Here is a 20,783-nt window from a genome sequence, read left to right as displayed (position 1 = left end):
CATCCAGGTGGAATCTGAGCCTCCTCTTGACATAGAGGTGCAATGGACACAACCAATCCAATGTCCACATAGAAGAGGTGGCATTGGATTGGGAAAAGTGGACATAATGGACAAAGGGTATGGGGAAAGGCAGGAAGAGATGAGAGGTGGAGGTGTCTTCGGGACATGGAGCTGCCCTGGATGGTGCTTCAGAGGTAATCACCGGACATTGTAAATCCTCACAGGGCCCACTTGATGGAATAGAGGAGAGTATGGGCCATGATGTGAACCAATGTATATGAGGTGCAGAGGTGCCCAAAGATGTACTTACCAAATCCAATGGATGTGTCATGATGATGGGAACGAGTGTTGTTGGGGGGGGGAAGAGGGGGGGTGGGGGGGTGGGGTTGAATGGGACCTCACATATATATTTTTAATGTAATATTATTACAAAGTCAATAAAAAATAAAAAAATTAAAAAAAAAAAAAAAAGAAACTTAGATTGGTATTGGTAGCAGAAATAACTTCATGATAATAAACCTGTCTGAAGGCCACTGCAAAATACACATTTAAGTAAATGGTAATAAAAAGTTGTCTTGATTCTATTGAAAATATTCTGTTTTCATTCTAACAATGAAAAATAATATTTTTCCTCTATTACTAAAGTAAAGTACCTACTGTTATCTTCATAGTAAAATTGTGTAAGTAAATAGTCATTTGATATATGTATTGCGTTAAGTTGTTTAAAATATATATAAAACAAGGAATAAACTTTAACATTGTCAAACTCTTGTGCATTCGAACCAGGCCTTGTATACATTACAGGTGGCCTCTCCATGTGAGTTATTGGCTAGGCTGGTCACTGACCCCTCAATTAAAAATATGTGCTATATCAGTCTCTGGTTCTGCTCCTGAAGTTGATGGAAACTATATTGCAGTTTCAAGCTCCTGCAGCCAATAATGATTCGGTACAGCCAAGTGTACAATGGATATCGCCTCCAGACTGGCACTGTTCCATGGTGCCAGAGAGCACTATGCACCAGGCTAGTAGAATACTGGAAAATCTCTCTAAGTTGAAGGATGCTGCAACTTGCTCACTGCGTTGAAGAACATGCTAAGTGGAGCCATGATACCAGGATACTGTAAGTAAAACTTAAACACAATTGGCATTATGGCCTGCTCTCATGGAGAGATAACATGTAAGGTATTACAAACCTGAAACTCAAAACTAATAATTGCAACTCTGAATCCTTATGCATTAAGTAATACATTAGTTAATATTAAGTGCTGTACTTTTATCCTGTACTAAATATATGCCTAATAATTGTAATGTTATCTTTTCTATTTTGGATCAAGTGCAGAAGTATATTAGACATGTTAAATTCCTGGTAAAATCATTTTCTAAACAGTTAATAACATGTCTATAGAATAAGGTGGCAGTCTCAGCCAGTCTCAGTCAACTTCTATATTCTGCTGTACTCTGCTGTGTAGCAAAAGTGAGGCTTGCTTGCTGATGGTGAGTCACCTATTGAACAAGTCAAAATTGCTAGAAATTGTACAATGAAAACCAAGGTGTAAAAATCTTTATTCTGTAGTTCTGATCACTCCCACAGGTGAAAACTAAGAGTATTTCCAAATTAGTGTTCTAATCCTGAGTGAAGCCAGTTGCCCAAGGAGTGCCAGTTCACCAGGAGCATCTGACAGAGCGAATGAGAGTCAATCATTGAACAGCTTGGAATGTGTCTTCAGACAAAGCTAAGTGTCTGTTGCAATTTCTCTCTAAAGATGGATAACTTAAAAAAGAATATATATGCTGTTCCCACCAGCTTTTAAGGAATGCCATCTTTATAGGCACCTAACCTTGTCTACCTCTGTATTCCAATGTGTCCTCTTTTAAAAACAGGTATTCCAAATTTTTAATTAAGTTTGTTTCTTTCAGAGTGAACATCTTATTAACCATATGAAAACTTCATCCAACTTCGTACAGAATGCCAGATCCATCTTCCTCCAGTTAGAATAAATTAAAGAGTTTTACACCTTATTAGGCAATGACTACAGCCCATGGCCAGCAGGAAGCAGTTACAGAAAAGAGATCGTCTCCCTTCAGCACCCCTTTTAAATTAAAGGTGTAAACTCTTTAAGAGTAAAATAGAAGTAATAGATGGATCTGGAACCTGACTGGAAATCCACGTGAGTGTCAGTGGCAGCAGAATAACTGCAGGAGGCCCCTGCCCAAGATTCTGCTGTCCAGAATGAAAAGTTCTAAACTTCTAAAAACAGTCCTGGATGCTGTACTAAAGACTGATAAATAATCAATCAAGACAACAAACAGCCATCCACCTCATAGCTCCAACAATAATTATGCCAAAACTTAGCAAGTAAACTTTGGCAAAAGGGGGGGAATGATGTGGGCTATGGGCGGAAGGCTCTGTGTCTCTTCAGAGATAACTAAGTTGTTTGACTTGTGGGTGTGGAAAGGTAAGAGGCTGCAGTCCCAGGAAATGTTTAACAATGCAAGGGCTATAAACTTTTAAGTATTTAGGGGAAATGCAAAAACCAAGGCTTATCTAGAATGTCTGGAGTCCATGCTAAAAGCTTACCTAAGATGTGGAAGAGATATATGCTAATTGAAGCCTATTGAGAACTGAAACAAAGGGACCATTTGGCCTTTCCTCTCTGTATAAAAGACGTTTGAAAATCTTGTTCGGGGCTCGGGATTCAAACTGAAAGCTCCCGAGTCCGGCCGGCCGTCAATAAACCATTTTTCCTTCTCAAAATCATTCCTGAGTCCTGGCCTCTCTATACTCAAATAATTGAACTTCTCTTAAATTCCACAACAGTATGACTCTAGCAGTTGTGTATGATTTGCTTATGACTTGAAAATTTAGAATAATTTTGTTGAATGATAGTTTATTAAAACCCAGATTTTCCTTTCTGTGGTTAATTATTTTCTAATTGTGTTTTACTAACAATTACATATAGTTTATTGTAGGAGACAACTAATGATAAAATAAAAGACACTTATCAAAAATGTATATTCTTATTTTTAAGTTAGTGTAATAACCATAAGAAAATAAACATGAATGCATAAATAATCATTAAAGGTGATTGGATTTTTGGATTATGTTATTTAATAGGCAGATATTATTTCAAATTCCATATATTTTAGTATGAAGAGTCATCAAGTAAATTTTTATAATCTAGGGACAGTTTTGTGAATTTACATAGTATGAGTCTAATAATATAACATGAATTTAAGGCAGCACCCACAAATCAGAAGCAGAAGCTGCATTATTTGCTATTGTACTCACCTTACATGAATGTCTTGAAATTGTGATCTTCAAAAGTCCTTTTTAAAAATGATAATAGCCCACAGAAAGATAAAACCTTAAGAGTGAATAAACTAAACCCATTTTTAAAGAAATCACACCTTTTGACATAATAACAACAATGGGACAATTGATTTTAGTGACTGTGATATAGCTATATTTAGATGCTCTCCAACAATTAAAATATAGCAAATACAACAACTACAACCACAACATACTGAGAATATGAGGGTACTTTTCCTCATGGATATATACATACAGGGTCCATTGGTAAAGTGCTAAGAACATATCACACATGGTTTTGAATTTAGAAGAAATTAGAAACTAACATTATGAAAGAAAAAAGTTACAATATCCCTTTCTATTATGAAATATAATGAATATGAGAGATGAGTGATTTATTTAATGTGATGCAAATATTTGAAAATGTAATTTATTTGTGAATGTTAAGTGTATGGAAATTATACATAGTGCAGTGTTTTAGAGGTATGGATTGTAAAACCAAACTGCCTGGATGTACATCCCATCTCCACCATTCAGAAGCTATTTGACTTTATACAACTTACTTACAAATTATTTATATTTATTTTTGTATGAACTTTATTAACTGTAAAATCTGAATAAGTAATATAAGCTATCTCATCAAGTGAAAAATATGCATGGAATGTTTACAAGAGTGCCTGCTCCATCCCTGATATCTATTAATGATTATCTTCATTTCCACCAACTTCTAATAGCACAAAGTAAGGTTCCAGGGAGACGATGGAAACATACTTGGGTCTATATTCACATGTTGCCTTCACCTTGAAATTATCTGGTTTAGATTTCATTTGAAAACAATAGGGCTTTTGACTTATTTTAATCAACTTCATTTTGATATAATTTACATATGATAACATGCACCCATCTTAAGTGCACAGTTCAGTTTTGATAAATGTATAGAGCCAAGCAACTTCCACCCTAATCAAGATACAGATCCTTTCCACAGGGGCTTTCCGGTTAAAATCTCCCGAATATATGCATATGCTATTCATATGCAAGCTATTAAGGCACACCTCAAATAATAATGTTTAATAATATGCTGAACCATACTCTGCTTTTAGGAAGATAAATCCATCAAAGAGAATTTTCAAAGCATATTTTGTAGAATTCCCATTCCCTTGATTGTTATTCAGTATCTTAGAAAGAAAAAGTACAATAAGCATTCAATCTAGCAAAATGCTTTAACACGATCAAATGTTTTCTTTTGGGCAAACATTCTGGACACAGACATTTTCTAAACTAACTGCATACACCCTATTTTTTTGCTTCTTAGGGAACACTTCAGCCTAGGTAGCTTTTTTCTTTTCTTACATATTTGGAAGGGCAGGAACTATATATATCAATCTTTTCTTGTTATTATCCAGAACTGATTTTCTTTTAAGTTACACTTTTCTCTATTTTTTCCTCTTTCTGTTGAAAACAAACAAATTCCACTCTAGCCAGCCAATGTAGTTTTGGAGGTGTCTCTTCCCAGCATTTTTGTGTCATAACCATTTTAAGAAATATGATATTGATTTTAAGGTAAAATGGGTCTAATTTGGTAGATGTTTAACAATGGTATAAATAAAAACTCTCTAAGTCATTTATCCTGACACTTATCTCTTTGATCTAAGTTTTTCTTATTAGTTAATAATTACTCAATTCCAAAAGTAAATTATTTTACCTATTTTTACTTCAGTAGATTCACGTTGTTTTGTATTCATGTAAACCATTTGAAACTGATCAAAGTTCGTTCTCTTGAAATTTTCTTAACTTAAAAACAATATATAAATTGCTCTATCTTTAAGCAATTAGCATTGTAGGAATTCCCTGACAGGTAGTGTATTTGAATCTTCCTTTTCTCTAAAATTCTATTATAAGTATTCCTTGCTGACATAGTCTTTAAAATTATTATTTTAACTGACTGATTAATATTACATCAACTAGAAGAAACATAATTTACTTAAGCTTTCATTTTGACAGCTAAATTGTTTTACTTTTTTCACTATTACAAATGACACTGAACTGTACATCTCCAAGTAAACAGTTTTTAATTTTCTTTTCAATTAATCCCTTAGAAAGAAATTCTTCCTAGAGGAATTACCAGGTGAAATGCATTGAATATTTTCTGATATTTTAAACATAAATTTCCAAATACATTTAGAAAGCGTTGATTTTATTTATACATCTGCTATTGAAGAAGCAGCACAACAGATTAATGTCTTCTCATCAAAACTGAGTCGCTTGATTTTATTAGTTTTAAAATGGTTTTTATTTACTTCATGATGATAACTGGTACTGATATTCCTTACAATTTAGACTATTACTCCCTATATATGTTCCAAGTCTCCCACCTACTTTCCACTTAAATTCCCACTCATTCTTCAAGACTGATCAAATGACCCACCTTCTTTGAAGACTTCTCTGAGTTCATTCTTCAAATTCATTGCTCTGGCCTCTTAGATTGCATAGAAAAAACTATTTTTGTTCTTCCTTTTGTATTTATTCCTTTTTTTATATTTGCAGGTTGAGATTTCATTGAGACAATTCTGTAACCCAATAGTTTTTATTATCTTCTAGAATTTCCAAGCTAGTGCCTGACATTTGATCAATAAAATTTGTGGAATGAATGTACAAATATTAGTTTCACATGTATTATCCAAAACCTTTTCCATGAAGTAAAGACAAAAAGGAGTAATATTCCTGTCTATTTACTAAGAAAATATATTCATCTGAAATGGAACATGGATCTTTATGAAGCAGAGTAACAGTGAATGAGCTACCACATATTAATCAGAGGCAAATATTTGCCACACATTACAAATATTGAGAATCAGAATTTTAAGGTTATTTATGGGTATATAATAATAATTATTATAGAATCATTCTCTATAATATTTCTTGTTATAGAACAGATTTCAGGCTATACTACAAAACATATAATAAAAACCAGATAGTAAATAATGAAAAAGAGTGAATAAAGAATACAGGTAAAGGGAAAAACAAGGCTGCTATGGACACAAAAATCCATAAATGAACATAGTACCTGTATGTACATATAAGAATTAGATCACAGATCTCTAATCAATACAATAAAATAATATAGTAAGGCACATATTTCAACCCATTCCTACATAAATTCATAAAAGGTTGGAAGAAGGACAAATAGTTCCCAGCATTGAGACTAGAAAGAAATGTCTATTGTGGGACAGAAGGAACTAAGTTATTACAAACACACCTTATAGTAAATACAGACTCAAATGTTACAATGTTGTTTCTTGTAACATCCTTCAATACAGAGATATGGTGAAGTACCAAATACATAACTTAGGAATTATACTTATCTTGTGGTCCAAAAAAATGTGGTCTAGATATGCATCTTTTCTCAAATCTGGCTAGTTTAAGATGAATTTTAAATAGCCTGGAAGAATGAAACAGATGTATATCTTTTAGGCCATTTCATATATATAATTTCTCCCACTCAAAGTCTGGTAAGTAAACAACAGCAGTAAGTTTGAGGTTATAATCTCTGATAAGAATATGGCAAGCAGTGTTCTATTTCACTGGTTCAATAGTCATGGCATCCTCTTGTGAAAGATGATGAGTTTGAGCAAGAGATGTGATTGAGTAGGTTACCTAACACCTGATTACAGGTGGGCTGAAGCAGTGGCCATGAATTGAGGCTAACACATTCCTCACAAAGTAGTATTTTGTGTTCTACATTACATACATGAAACAAATGCTACATCAAAAATATGAACATTAGAAAGTATCTTCTCATATCCACTTTAGCCATTTAAAAATTACCTATAAAACACACTAACATGAGAAAAAATAGCATTTTGGTGCACTTTTAGAGAAACCTATGCTTAGTTAACTGAATGGATTAACTTTAGTTTTGTGGCAAATGATTTTAACCACAAGGTAATTACATGTTTCAGAGATCTAGTGATATAACAACTTTGCAAGCTTTTTAGATAATACTCAGTTGTCAGACTGGCTATCTTTAAACCTAATTGTTTCATAAGAAACCAATACATCTGTACAAGAACACATTTTTTTTCTCTATAACAGTAGGTGCAGCTGAAAACAAGAATGAACTGAAAGCACATTTTTCATTATCATGGTCAAAAATCATCCATGATTAAACAATTGATCATTGCTACAGATTCAGATTTCCAAATTAAAAGAAAAGTATGGACATGGTTTAGGCTTGAATATGTGCTCATGCAGCTCAATTTCTTACATTTTTAACTGATTCCCACCTTATGAATCAAAAGCTGGAAAAATCTAACAAAATAGCAACGTCAATTGACTATTTCTTTATTAGTCATTGATTTAAAGACAAAAATGAAAAAGCATTACCCAGTAGAGTATAAGCTTTGCCTAAAGACTGCCAGTCCTTGTGAAATCACTGACCAGAGAAGACCAGCCTTATATGGATGTTACATATAACCAACAGATCCGTCAGTAATCCACAGAAGGAATTTGAACTTTTTCACAAATGAGAAAGACTAAACGTTTTCTTTATCCAGACAGGGCCATACATTTAGACATCACAAAGGAAGCCAATCATGAAAAATCAAAGGTCTTCATGTAAATCAATCTTTGGAAAATTCTAGAATTTTTTTAAAAACTTAATATATAATGTAGGGTTTATGTGAGAACTATACTTAAGCAAATCAGCAATAAATATTTTTGAATGGCTAATATATAGAGTTCTCTACCACACAGTGCAGATTCAATAGAGATGAAATAATGTTACTTTTTTCAAGTCAAAGCAGTAGATAATTGATTACATATGACTGACAAAGATAAAAAGGAATAAGTTGGCCATGGGAGGAAGCAGTCTTAAGGAGTTCAAACTAAGCATTAAAGGAGCATTGAAGTTACACAACTGCAGAAACCAGAAAAAGGCATTCATGAGGATATGGGAACAATGTTGACTACAAAGGAAAGATTTTTAAAAGGGTAAAAATAAATACTACCTTATTCATATGCAGCTCATCACACTTTACCAATATCTTAGCCCATCAAATTTAATTACATTGGGAGGATAAGTTATAAATTATTATCTTCCACATTAGAAAATGAGTTCAGATTCTTTAGGAAACTTTTTTTTTTTAAAGATTTATTTATTTATTTTTTATTTCTCTCTCCTTACCCCCACACCCTCACCCCAGTTGTCTGTTTTCTGTGTCTGTTTGCTGCATGTTCTCTGTGTCTATTTGCTACGTGTTCTTCTTTGTCTGCTTCTGCTGTTGTCAGTCGCACAGGAATCTGTGTTTCTTTCTGTTGCGTCATCTTCTTGTGTCAGCTCTCCGTGTGTGCAGTGCCATTCCTGGGCAGGCTGAACTTTCTTTCACGCTGGGCGGCTCTCCTTATGGGGCGCACTCCTTGCGCGTGGGTCTCATCTACATGCGGTCACCCCTGCGTGGCATGGCACTCCTTGCGTGCATCAGCACTGCGCATGGGCCAGCTCCACACGGGTCAAGGAGGCCCAGGGTTTGAACCGCGGACCTCACATGTAGTAGACGGATGCCCTAACCACTGCGTCAAGTCCTCTTCCCTAGGATACTTCTTTACAAGTACACTGGTAATTAGTAAATATATTAAATGAAACCAACTCTATTATTATTTGAATGGAAGACTAACTCAGCACTTTTTCTTACCAACATATGGAAAGATATAGATAACTAACAATTTGTTAGTTACTTGTAATCTGGAGGTGCAATTGACTCAAAACAAAAGAAATCAGGTACATGAGTATTACTATGTTCTAGTTTATATGGTGAATAGGATATTTCGTTTCATTTAACAGGTGGAGTGGGGGAGGGAATAAGCATAAAAGGCATTGCACAGGAAAGACTATAGCATTTGGTGATGACCAGGACACTGCAGGTAATATAAGAAATGTATAATGATTCCAAAATTTCAACCTTGGAAACAGAATGCTTAATAAGGAATATATGTGTGCATGTGCACAAATTTTACAAATAAAACTGGCTAATGTACTCCTATTCTAGAGTTCTCTAGAGTAATAATACATGCATAATTTTAGTTAACTCTACTAAGAATGTACTACTGCTTCTGTTTAATTAGGGGTGCATTTCATTTCAAATAACAAGAAGTCAGTGAAAAAACTCAGGTTTAGTGTTCAAATGGATCAAGGCAAACCAGAATAATTACTACTAAATGCTTGTTAAGTATAGCATGCCATAACTATTGTAAAGGTTAAGTTATTTGAAAATATCATAGTGTATAAAAAGTAGAGTCCAGATGTGGGGCCAAATTGATTTAAACATTTTATCTATTTATATAACTTAAAAAGTTGCCTTAAAATTTATTTCTATTACATTTCGCTTCATATTTATTCAGAAAACTCTTTCCTCATAAAATCAGGCAAATACTACATACACATTTAGTCAAGTACTTAAATTATCTTAAACTCTGAATTAATATGTCCTAGACTTAAAGTGTTGTTATTAACATTCTGAATTCATTTATGCACAGATTTAATATTAAAAAAAGATCAGAAAAACAAAACTAACAACAAAGTATCTTTGCTATTAATTGGAAAATAAGTCTGCAATCACACTGAGACTAGAATATATGAATGGAAAGTACCATAATTAAGAGAACACAAAGATAAGCCTAGAAAATTGAGCTGAAGAATTAATCCCAGAAGTTGCCAAAGTAAGGGAATTAGAGAGATTCTCAGGGGTTTGTCAGCTAATTTCTTGAAGTTTCTGCATATTTAGGCAGAGCTACATTACTATTCACACATCAGCTTTATTTGGCTAGGTCATGGACCCTAAATCCAATTAAGCCTCCAATCATATTACAAAAGACTAATTAATTTTCATCACATATCTAAGAAACAACATATTAAGCATACTGTGAAGAAAATCAGGGCATAGTGATAAATCTCAAGTTGTAAATAGAGATTGTATACACAGGACGTTTGAGACTCTTCATCCATGTTCACTATATACTAAAAGTAGGTGATTGATCAGAGTAGAGAGCCAAAGAAATTAAAACTTTTACTTTAATTAGTCAGTTCATTTAAAATATTTCATCTCTTAGTCTTATATAGCCAGGTATATTACCAGCAATTAATTGTAACAAAGAAGATATATTATCAGCAATTAATTGTAACGAGATAAATAAAAGTAATCTAAGACATTCTCTTAGAATTCTTACACTACAATTTATACCAAATCCAGAAAACATTACCATTTGCCAAATACAGCTGATGTTAATACCATGGACCTGCTAAACTCCTAATCACTTTCAAAAATTTGAACTCTGTTTTGTACATGCCACTGATTAGAATGTTGAAAGACATACTGATGATATTGCTTGCTAATACTTTTTAAAGGAAAAATGTAAAAAGAAATACTACCAAATACCAATAAAAATTCTGCTCATTATCCCATTCTGTTCAAATACTAATCATATTACTCTGGTATAATTCTAGGGGAATTAACCACAAAGAAAGGACAAATAATTATTTTATTGTTACAAAATGAGAATCTGAGCATTAGATAATTCTTAAACTCTTAAAGAGTATTACTAATTCTGATTGACTTCTTCAAGAGTTCTATGAGCAGTTTGAAGACAGATTAAGGAAACACAGCATGTTTGGTTGCCTTTCTGCATGTGGAAGCCACCACTTCATCAGTGGTTTAAAGTAATTCTAGCATGATTTTAGATTGAATATTTTTATATAGTTTATATAATTAAAAATTCATATATTCATTTCAAGATTAAAATTCTTAAGTCAGACGGTAAGATAATTGTCAACCATGGCTAGACTATGTTATCAAAATGATGGAGAAAGAGCTATGTATAAAAGTAAACAATGTGCTATCCAACAGGGTATGATGAAGATAAACATCAGTTTATTTACTGTACTGTACCATAATCATTAAAGAATCAATGCTGAATTAAACTACAGCAATCCATGGGGGAGGGGGAGGAAGAAAAGAGCAGTAAATGCAGAAACCCTCAAATCAATTTTTCATCCTGAACGTAATGAAGTTCATTAGGATTGCTTACACAGTGGCAAAGGTAAAGAGAGCAAAATGTAGATTTTTATCTTCTTTTCACTTTAATTATAGGGTTGCCTCAGGCAGAACTAGTTGTCAAGGTTGTTAAAAAAAATAATGTATTCATATGGTAACAGAATGGTTTTAAGAGTAAAGAAACTAAATCTGGTTTAATATAAAGGAATAAAGCACGCTCTACCAGAATATTTTCCTTTTTTTTCTTTTTTTCTTATTTGTACCTGCAATTAAATTGGTCTACATCAGGCACTTTTTTCAAAATGAATGCGCAAATTCACAGAGACAGTTCCTTTAAAGTAGGCTCTGTACAAAAACACAAAAAGAGAGCATTTTTCAAACAAAAACAATTTTCAAAATGCAATGCTCACAGTAGCTCAGTCAGATGAATTCTATGTCCACTTAACCTTCAATCATATTGTCCATTTTATCATGCTGATGAAAATTAGTGGGACACTGAGCTGAAAGTGAATATGGTTGCAGACATACTTTTCTAAACAATATTATCTTTCAAGTAATGTAACACGGACATAAACATCAATAACCTCAATGTTCTGAAAGTAGCGCGGCCTCCAATAAGTTAGATTTATCTTAGCATTGATAACGAAAATAGGGAAAAGTGCCCGTGCAATGGGTTGGCTAAAGGAAAGTTACATATGAAGCTGGCTTGACACATGTTGACAGGTAGGTATGTGGAGTGAGAGAGAGGGGAAAGAGTGAGCGATCACATGAATGAGGCAAAATGAGAGCAGATATAACAGTGGGCTTAGCAAGCATGTTCTGTTAACAATTCCTGGAATTAACATTAAACAATTGTACAGCAAGTGAGAATAGTTATCATCTGAATGTCCTCTGCTTTCTGAGAGTAGCTGTGTAATCAATTTTTTGTCTCTCTTTAATCTACTAAAAGAATATGTGGTGACTTATTTTTCACTTTAGAGACCAAGAGTGAAATTAAAGTGAACTGCACTGCAACTTTCGGGTGAAAAAATTCGGCCTGAGTTGTTTTATATTTCAATAAAATACAAATGTAAAAAATAAATGTATATTTAATGTTATATGATTTTAATATTAGCTTGATTTCTCTAAAAACAAAATAAGAAAATACCAAAAATTAATAAAATTATGATATTTTTCTGCTTATAATTAATTCACTTAATCACCTTTTTAAAATAACCTATTATGCACCACTCTAACATTCAAAAATGAATAATACATAGTCCCCACACTGGAAGAACTTATATTATGGCAGAGGGGAGCAGACCCAGATGAAATAAGTTAAATATAGGATAGCAATCTCTATGGCAGGGTATAAATAGAATGCTGCACTATGGGATCAAAGAAAGATGAAAGCAGCCAGATCTCTGACAAATTGAAAACTGTTCATCATCAAAGTGAACATTTGAGATGAATCTTGAAGAAAAGCAATTTTTCATCAAGTCAAGAGAATTTAGAACTGCAGAGGAATGGAATTCTAAATGAAAGCAGTATCTCTGCAAAGACACGAAGGAAAGAATCTTTGAAGAGCAACAAATGGTTTTGTTTAGATGGCATATGTGGGGCTGTTATTGGAGATGAAGCTGAAAATAATAAAAGGATGCCAAAAATGTACATAGAACCTAGTGCACAAAAGAGATGCTTATGCAGAAGAGTTAATGTATGTGATTTTTTTAGGATGGCTTTTGCAATATTCTATAATTCTAACACCATGCCTACCGTTACAAAATATTCAATATTTGTTGACTTAATGGATTAATGAACACTTAGATATGCATCTGAACTAATACTCTTACAAAGGAGACAGAGGTACAATGTAGTTCTATCATATTCATGAAGGTGTGATATTCATGAAGTCCATGCATCTGTGAAATCTGCCCTTACATTAGTGAAGAAATCATGGTGGTAAAGAAAGATAAGTCTTACAGAAAGATTATAATTACTGATATTAAATAGAGCAAAATGTACTCCGTTTACACCATTTTGTTTTTATTTTCTAAACTACTTAATGCACAGTCCTAATAGTATATGAGAAACCTAAAATTGGTTCAATTCTGTTGGATGCTGAGCCATAGCATCATTTTTCAGTGGATGTGACATTTCAAATCTGCTACTGGAGGTGTGATATTTTTAGTGTTTAAATAACTATGTTCTCAGCAATTCATATTAAATCTCAATATTAATTTCCAAACTGTGAGTCAACTGCACTTTAATACTTAAATGAGCTGCAAAATTTTAGATTTCTTAAGACCAAATAAGTCTAGAAATAACATTTTCTAAAATATACATATAGCCTAGCCAATCTTAGCAATTGCCTTTTTTTGGGTTGGTTTATGAAGATGGCAGCCGTGTGAGGACAAGGGAGCAAGCATTTAATTTCAGGCTGACTATTAATAATGCTTTAGGAAGAAAGACATTAATGAAGTAACAGAAGTGCAGGTCAAAAGTAATTTTAATATGTCAATATGCACAAAGACTTATAGTAAAAAGATTCACATACAAAAGACTGTGCATGAAAGACTGTGAAAAAGAACATTATCTGACTGGCAATTGTGTTGCATGCATTCTAGTAGGCAAAGGTTTTTCAAAGGCATTTAGCTTTAAACCAGTCAGTGTCCCTTTGAATGTCCTCAGCAGGACCAGAAATGGAGGATTCAATTTTCAGAGATAATTGTGTCAGATAACTCTCTCATGACTTTTCAGCAAGAATCTGATAAACACCTAATTACCATCCAAGTGATTTTAGAGCTACACAGCTGGGCCAGAGAGAAGGCTACCAGGAAAGGCTTGGCCATCTAATGTGTTAGGAGGGAAATACAGCTGGATTGTAAATTAATTTCATTTGTTTGGGTGATAAAATATTATCAACTATAATGAGGAGTAATTTATTATTTTAACAAAAGAACAGAAATTTCAACATATAATCTGTGTTACCATGCAAATACAATGTTCCACTTTTCACCACAACCCATCAACAATCTAAAGAAAATAAAAATAGGCTCGCTTGACATTTCAGGTAGTGTATTTCCTTTGGACAAACTGTGTGCAGCCATATTTGGTATGTTATGCTAGAAAAAGCAAAAAGCAAAATTTTAATATTTTTGGATGTTTGAACTTGCCTTATCTCATTATGTAAAGATTCTAGCCATTAATGCATGATGATTCCTCTTCAGTATAGACATATGCACACTTTGTTAGACTCTTGAGAGCTTTTGAACATGATTCCCTACCACATTCCTAGCTTTGACATGCTATGGCCCACTGTCTATTCCATGTTGTCAAATAACCATTCAGATGTGCCTAAAGTGCAGATTTTTGCTTCAAGTAAATATGTAATTTGTTTCCTGTATTTCCAGGGTAGCTGCCAAATTGTGAAGACCTGGAGGGTCAAATAAAATGATTAGAAGCTCTGCGTAAAAGACTTCCCTATGACAAGGAAAAAGATATACTGACATGTGTTGAACACATTTCCCATTTCCCTTATATTGTTCTTATTGGCTTAGGTGACTATTGGCATAACATGACAGAAGATAAAGTCAACAGAGGAAGAAATTAACCCAAAAAGCAAAAACTATGCACTCCATTACCAAAGAACAATCAGCAAAGGGATTGATTCACTGAATGGTTAAAGCTCACTGTATTTTACCCAGATAAGCAACAGATTTTTCTTTAAGCAGCTATTCTTTAAAAAACAAATCAAAACAAAAACAGTTCTAGTTTTTTTTATTTGTTTTTTTAAACAAATTTTTCTCTCTTACTAATATGGCAAATATTTGGCAGAAATAATTTTGGTTTCTTTCCACTGTTTTTGCATTTTGCCAAGCAGTATTTCTATTTGCAAAGATCTCTCTCTTTTTTTGCCTCTTCACCCCTATTTTAAGTCAGTTTGAGAAAGTCAGAGGCAAAAAATCTTCATCAGGGTCGAGTAGGAACAAATGTGAAAACAAGCAAAAAATGACAATGAGAAGTAGAAGGAAATAATGTATTTTATGTTTTCCTGATAAAATTTGGGTATAATCATTATATGAACGTCATTATTAAATTCCTCCACATCTATACCCTAAGTAGAAGCATCTGAAATGTTCTGCTTTTAAAAATAGTGAAATACTACTATAAAGCAATTGAGTTAATATAGTCAATTTTAGTAATTGCAAGATCATAGAAATAACAGGTATTTGGTTAGATGTTATTCTATTTTAGTCACTTTTAAATCTAGGAAATCATTTAAGATTTAATATAAAAGAAAACATTTTTGTTCCAAAATAAATACACAGTTATATAAATTTGCACATTTACATTACAAATGCATGATTCTTCCCCCATACCTAGATCAAAGATTTTACATGATGCTGTAGTTGATACCCAATTTCCTAGTACTACAGAGAAGTCATTATTTCCCTACTACTTTATCTTTTTCGTGGTAGAAATAACACCCCAAAATCATTACTCATTCAGCTTATTTTATGAACCTTTTCCTAGAAAATTCCACTCAATAAAAATAGCTATTTTTCCTCTTTTGTTCAAGCCAGTCATATACAAGCCTTTTTATCTTTTCCATCAATCATTTCTATCAGTATTCAAACATGCTTTAATATCTCACAACTTCAAACACAATACAAAAGAATAAAAAAGTCAAAAATATTTGTTACTTGATGGCCATGTCATTCCAGTTATGGCTTTTCTATTTTTAAGCTTGTCTGCAGTTAAGTTTCATTTCAAAAGTTATCTGTAGATAACCTCTCCAAAGCCTTAACTTCTCTTATTTCTCCAATCTGACCTCTGCTCACATCTCAGCACGGAATTTATTCCTATTAAAGTCACTATTGACTTCCTTCATGCTAAAGTTGAACTGTCAGCAACACTGAACAGAGCTTACTACCTGTTCTTTCAGAAACTTTCACTTCTTTTGTACTCTGTTTTACCACCATCTCTTGGTTTTCCTACTTTTTAGGGTACTTTTTGGATCCTTCTCTTCTTCTCTCCTATTCTTAAATACTGAAGTCACTCAGGGGACAGTGCTTCAACTTTACTCTTTCCAGATCCTTTTTCTGGAAAATCCCATACAGGAATACCTTAAATTTGTTGGTACTTCTAGCTAGCCCTCTATGCTGAGGTCCAGGGTCCAGGTAGACCAATGATTAATTGACATCTTCACCTGCCTAATATACACACTTCAAATTTAACACTGTCAAAATTGAAATGGCCCCCATCTCTCCGGCATTTCTAACCTTAATGTTTTCTTTTTCAAAATTTCCTAGCTCAGTCTGAAAACCATCCTCCCCTTGGCTTGCCTCCAATATCCCAACTATCACTAATTCCTCTTGATTTTACCAGGTATTCTTTGATTTCTTGCGCATGGATAATATAAACCCAGGCCCTGGTGTTTTCAGTTCCAGTTCCAGCTCTGAAGGCCAGAGAGAAAGGAGCTACAGAAAAGTCATCTCACAGAGAGAAGATACAAAGTCAGGACACTCCAACCATATAGCTTGGCTAAACAGAAGCACTTAGAGCCAAGCTATGAAGGTGGACACTTTCCCCCTCAACAGAACTGTGAAAACAAGGCAGACATGGGTTCTTCACCCAGGGTTTATGTATGTCAGTAACCATCCCTGTTCAGGAGCATCACTGCCTCCAATTCAACAATTATATCATGGTTTTATTCTTTAAACTGGAGACTCCCTTTATAAAGCCTAACTGAAATATTAATAGGTAATTAGTACTAGATAATTTTCTAAAATCCCAAATATAGTTAAGACTTTGTGCTGCCTCTCTCATTCTCAGGACAGCCTTCATCCTTTACCCAAGTCGCAGAGTTTTTCAGCCCCCTACATGTTCTCATTCATGGAATAACCTCAGTTGAGCACCCTGACTCATGAATCTAAGTTGTTTTGACACAAAATGATCATGTACGCCCCTCACCTAGTGTCAGTCTCCCCATGATCTGTGAAGCATTCTGGTCTGCAGTAATGGATTTCTGAACCTGCGATCTGATTATACTGCTACCTAATGTGTCAGCGCTCTGGTCCCCTGGGCGGTTTTGTGGCTCTCCTACCAACTGCGACATATTACTAGACCAATGGTCTCATGTCCACCGGAATTTTGGCCTCTGGAGCACTTAGAGGCTCCTGTCCTTATTCACACATGTAGTATTAAATGTTTCAAGATTTAAAACATTCACAATTCATGATTTCAAAGGAAAAAAATTGTTGAAGAATAAGAAAAGACAAAATGCTCCTGAAATAAATGGTTTTTAAACTAAGATATTGCTTTACTATCTATACTTTATTCCCTGTGACTTCCTCAATAAAATATTATCAAGAATTTTATATAAATTCGAACACAATTAGTGGTCAAAATTCCATGAATGTCTTCATTGTGTTTCAGATAGCAATTTCCTTAACAAATGATTCAGCATTTGCTCAGATAATTTTATAATTGCTTTCTATTTTTCTATAATCACCACCAAAGAAAACCTCAGTGAAACCTAAAAGTCTTTCCATTCTAAAAAAAATGAAAATTAGCATGATCTAACATATGGAAATGAAATTTCCTTTTGACATGTCAATACTAATAAATATGGAAATGCTTAAAACTAACTTTACCCTTACACGTAAATTATAGAAAATATCTGTTGCTCATTCCATTATTAAATTAATTGTGGACTGAAAATCTACATATACTTTATCATTCAAATATCAATATTTTCTTCTCTTGATAGTTATTCATTCAGTTTAAAAAAATCAGAGGGCTGCCTGGGGGAGTGCTGATGAGGTGCAGAAGGCGGGCTCCAGGCTCCCGAGTCCCCACCCCGGCTTCTCGCTCCGTGGTGGCGATGAAAGTGAGATGGCACGAAGGTGAGGCAGCCCCACAGGTGAGGCAAACACGGGGCACACGTGCGGGCTGAGATGTCAGGGCGTGCTGGAGGAGGTCCCTGGGCCGCAGGGCTGCAGCCAGGACCAGCAGGCTAGACATTTGCTCCGCAAGAGGTCCTAAAATAAATCCATCAAAGTGACACCTTCTTGGGTTACCTTGGAAATAAGAGGAAGTCTTTTAGCAGAAGTTTTTGTGTAATATGGGAAACCGAAATCCTCAAAATGCTGTGGCTCTTTTCCGAGAGAATGAGATAGGTGAAAGCGAGACATGGAAAGTAGCCATTGTACTCAGTATAGGAGAATCAGTTGAATATCACTACTTCAGAGGGTGATTTTTAGAGCCAAAGACTCTTGGTGGGCCATGTCAAGTCATAGTTCACAAGTGGCTGACTCATCTACAGTCACCATCAATAACTCTTCTAGAAAGTGAAATTATTTTTGAAGATGGACCATTTGGAATCCACAATGGTGTTGAGAACTGGATTATGGGTGGCTGATGTGCCAGACTGAAAAAAGATTATGTTTGCATCATTCTGAGAAACCTCCCATCTCAATAAGCAAGAAAAAAATTTTAAAACCTAGACTTAGGACCAAGATGGCACTAGAGGGTCTGAGGGAAGATGAAGATGATAGGGTATCCCCCGCTGTTCTTCACAAAATATTTAATAGCCTGGAGATAGCCTAGATCAACAACACTGAGTTTAAGTGCCTGCATTCCCAGCCTGAGCGAGAGTATGGCTCACAGCCTGATCATTGGATAGAGTATGGCACACAGATAGTGGAGCTGGATAACCTGGAAATAATCTTTGACTTTTTTGAGCAAGACCTCAGTGAACCCATGGTTCAGGGCAATCCTCTTCCTGGACATGTGGAAACAGCATGTATTTTGTCATCCACCATTGCTGAGCGTGGGAAAAGTGCTGGAATTCTTACTCTTCCCATCATGAGCAGAAATTCCAGGAAAACAGTAAGCAAGTGAGAGTTGACTATATAATTAAGCCCATTGACAGGACACAGTTGTGGCATGAAATCTTTGTTTTCCAAGTATTGGAAGCCAAGAATGCCACTGAATGTTGAACATTGAGGTACGGGTAACTCTACAACTGCCCAGCTTGGTAAAGTTCAAGAAAATACTATTGCTTCTTTAAGAAATGTTGCTAGTAATGGTGCAAAAATTTGTAGAATTTGATGTACATCCTTCAAAAGATTTTGTGCCTGTGGTATATCATAATCTTACCTGTTGTTTGACTATGAAAAAGTAATTTGATGCTGATCCAGTCGAATTATTTGAAATTACAGTTTGTTAAAGCCAAACTCCAGTTGTTAAACCTCACTCATTTGACCACATTAAATCTAAAGATGGAAAAGAATCTGTGATTAAGGAGAAAAATGCCCTCTCTGAAAATCAGCCATTTCCTTCTCTTAAGATGGTTTTAGAATCTTTGTCAGAAGATGTAGGCGTTAACATAGAAATAAAGTGGATTTGCCAACAGAGGGATGACATGTGAGATGGTAATTTGTCAACATATTTGACATGAACCTGTTTTTGATATAATTTTAAAAACTGATTTAGAAAATTCTGGAAAGAGAAGAACAGTCTTTTCTTAATTTGATGCAGATATTTGCACAATGGTTTGGCAAAAACAGAACAAATATCCCATAACATTTCTGACTCAAAGAAAATATGATATATATCCTGAACTTATGTACCTCAGCTCTTGGATAACCACTATTGCAATGAGCTGTACACAGTTTAAAAACTAATGGGGCATAAATGCACATACTGAAGACCTGCTCAGAAACCTGGCCTATGGCCTAGAGGTGAAAATGAAGGGACTAGTCATATTCTGCTGGGGTGGTAACACCAACGACCCTGATAATCAGAGGAGGCTGAAGGAAGTAGTTAATGGTCTAAATTATGATAGATTATATGATTGGATGCCCAAACAGCCAAATGTATTCCAAGTGAAGCAGTTGGAACACCTGAAGCAAGAGCTGCCAGAGCTTAAGAGCTATCTGTGTCCTATTGGCAGCCACTTTCAACCCTCATTTTTGTGTGGGGAGCCTGATATCCATGTGGATGCCAATGGCAATGATATCAAGGAGAATGCTTAGTTTCTATTGTGTGAGGCCATTCCAGGGGATATACCACTGTGCTGGGTGTTCCCTTTCCACGCCTGAGTGTTATCTATGCCTTTTGGGTGTCTCAGTCCAATGAAGCAATAATGATGTATTTTACTATTTCAGTACATCTTGCTAGAATTCCAAGTACGCTGTTTAAATCACTTTGCCAGTTATAATTACCAGTCAGTCTCTTTACAATGAAAAGATGAATTGCTTGATAAATATTTTAAACTATATATGTAAATCTATAATGTTAAACAGATGTACATTAAAAGCATATAAGTCTGAAATTAAAACATTACATAAATTTCTCATATTTACACTCGTTGCAGCTTTTCATTTGATCATGTCTGAAATATTTAGCACTTGAGGAAAATGAGTATGCATAAATAAAT

The 20,783-nt window shown here is 34.4% G+C and overlaps 1 protein-coding gene and 1 pseudogene across 4 annotated transcripts in view; one reads left to right on the top strand and one right to left on the bottom strand.

Moving 5' to 3' along the window:
- Positions 1-20,783, bottom strand: part of ROBO1 (roundabout guidance receptor 1) — a 1,228,714-nt gene that overhangs the window by 1,055,716 nt on the left and 152,215 nt on the right. The window lies entirely within an intron of this gene.
- LOC101447676 (glycerophosphocholine phosphodiesterase GPCPD1 pseudogene) lies at positions 18,159-20,379 on the top strand (annotated as a pseudogene).

Source organism: Dasypus novemcinctus, chromosome 4 (assembly GCF_030445035.2).
Source record: "Dasypus novemcinctus isolate mDasNov1 chromosome 4, mDasNov1.1.hap2, whole genome shotgun sequence".
Lineage (NCBI taxonomy): Eukaryota > Metazoa > Chordata > Mammalia > Cingulata > Dasypodidae > Dasypus > Dasypus novemcinctus.
The sequence above is the reverse complement of the archived record's forward strand: the minus strand, read 5'-3'. Positions and strand labels throughout refer to the sequence as shown.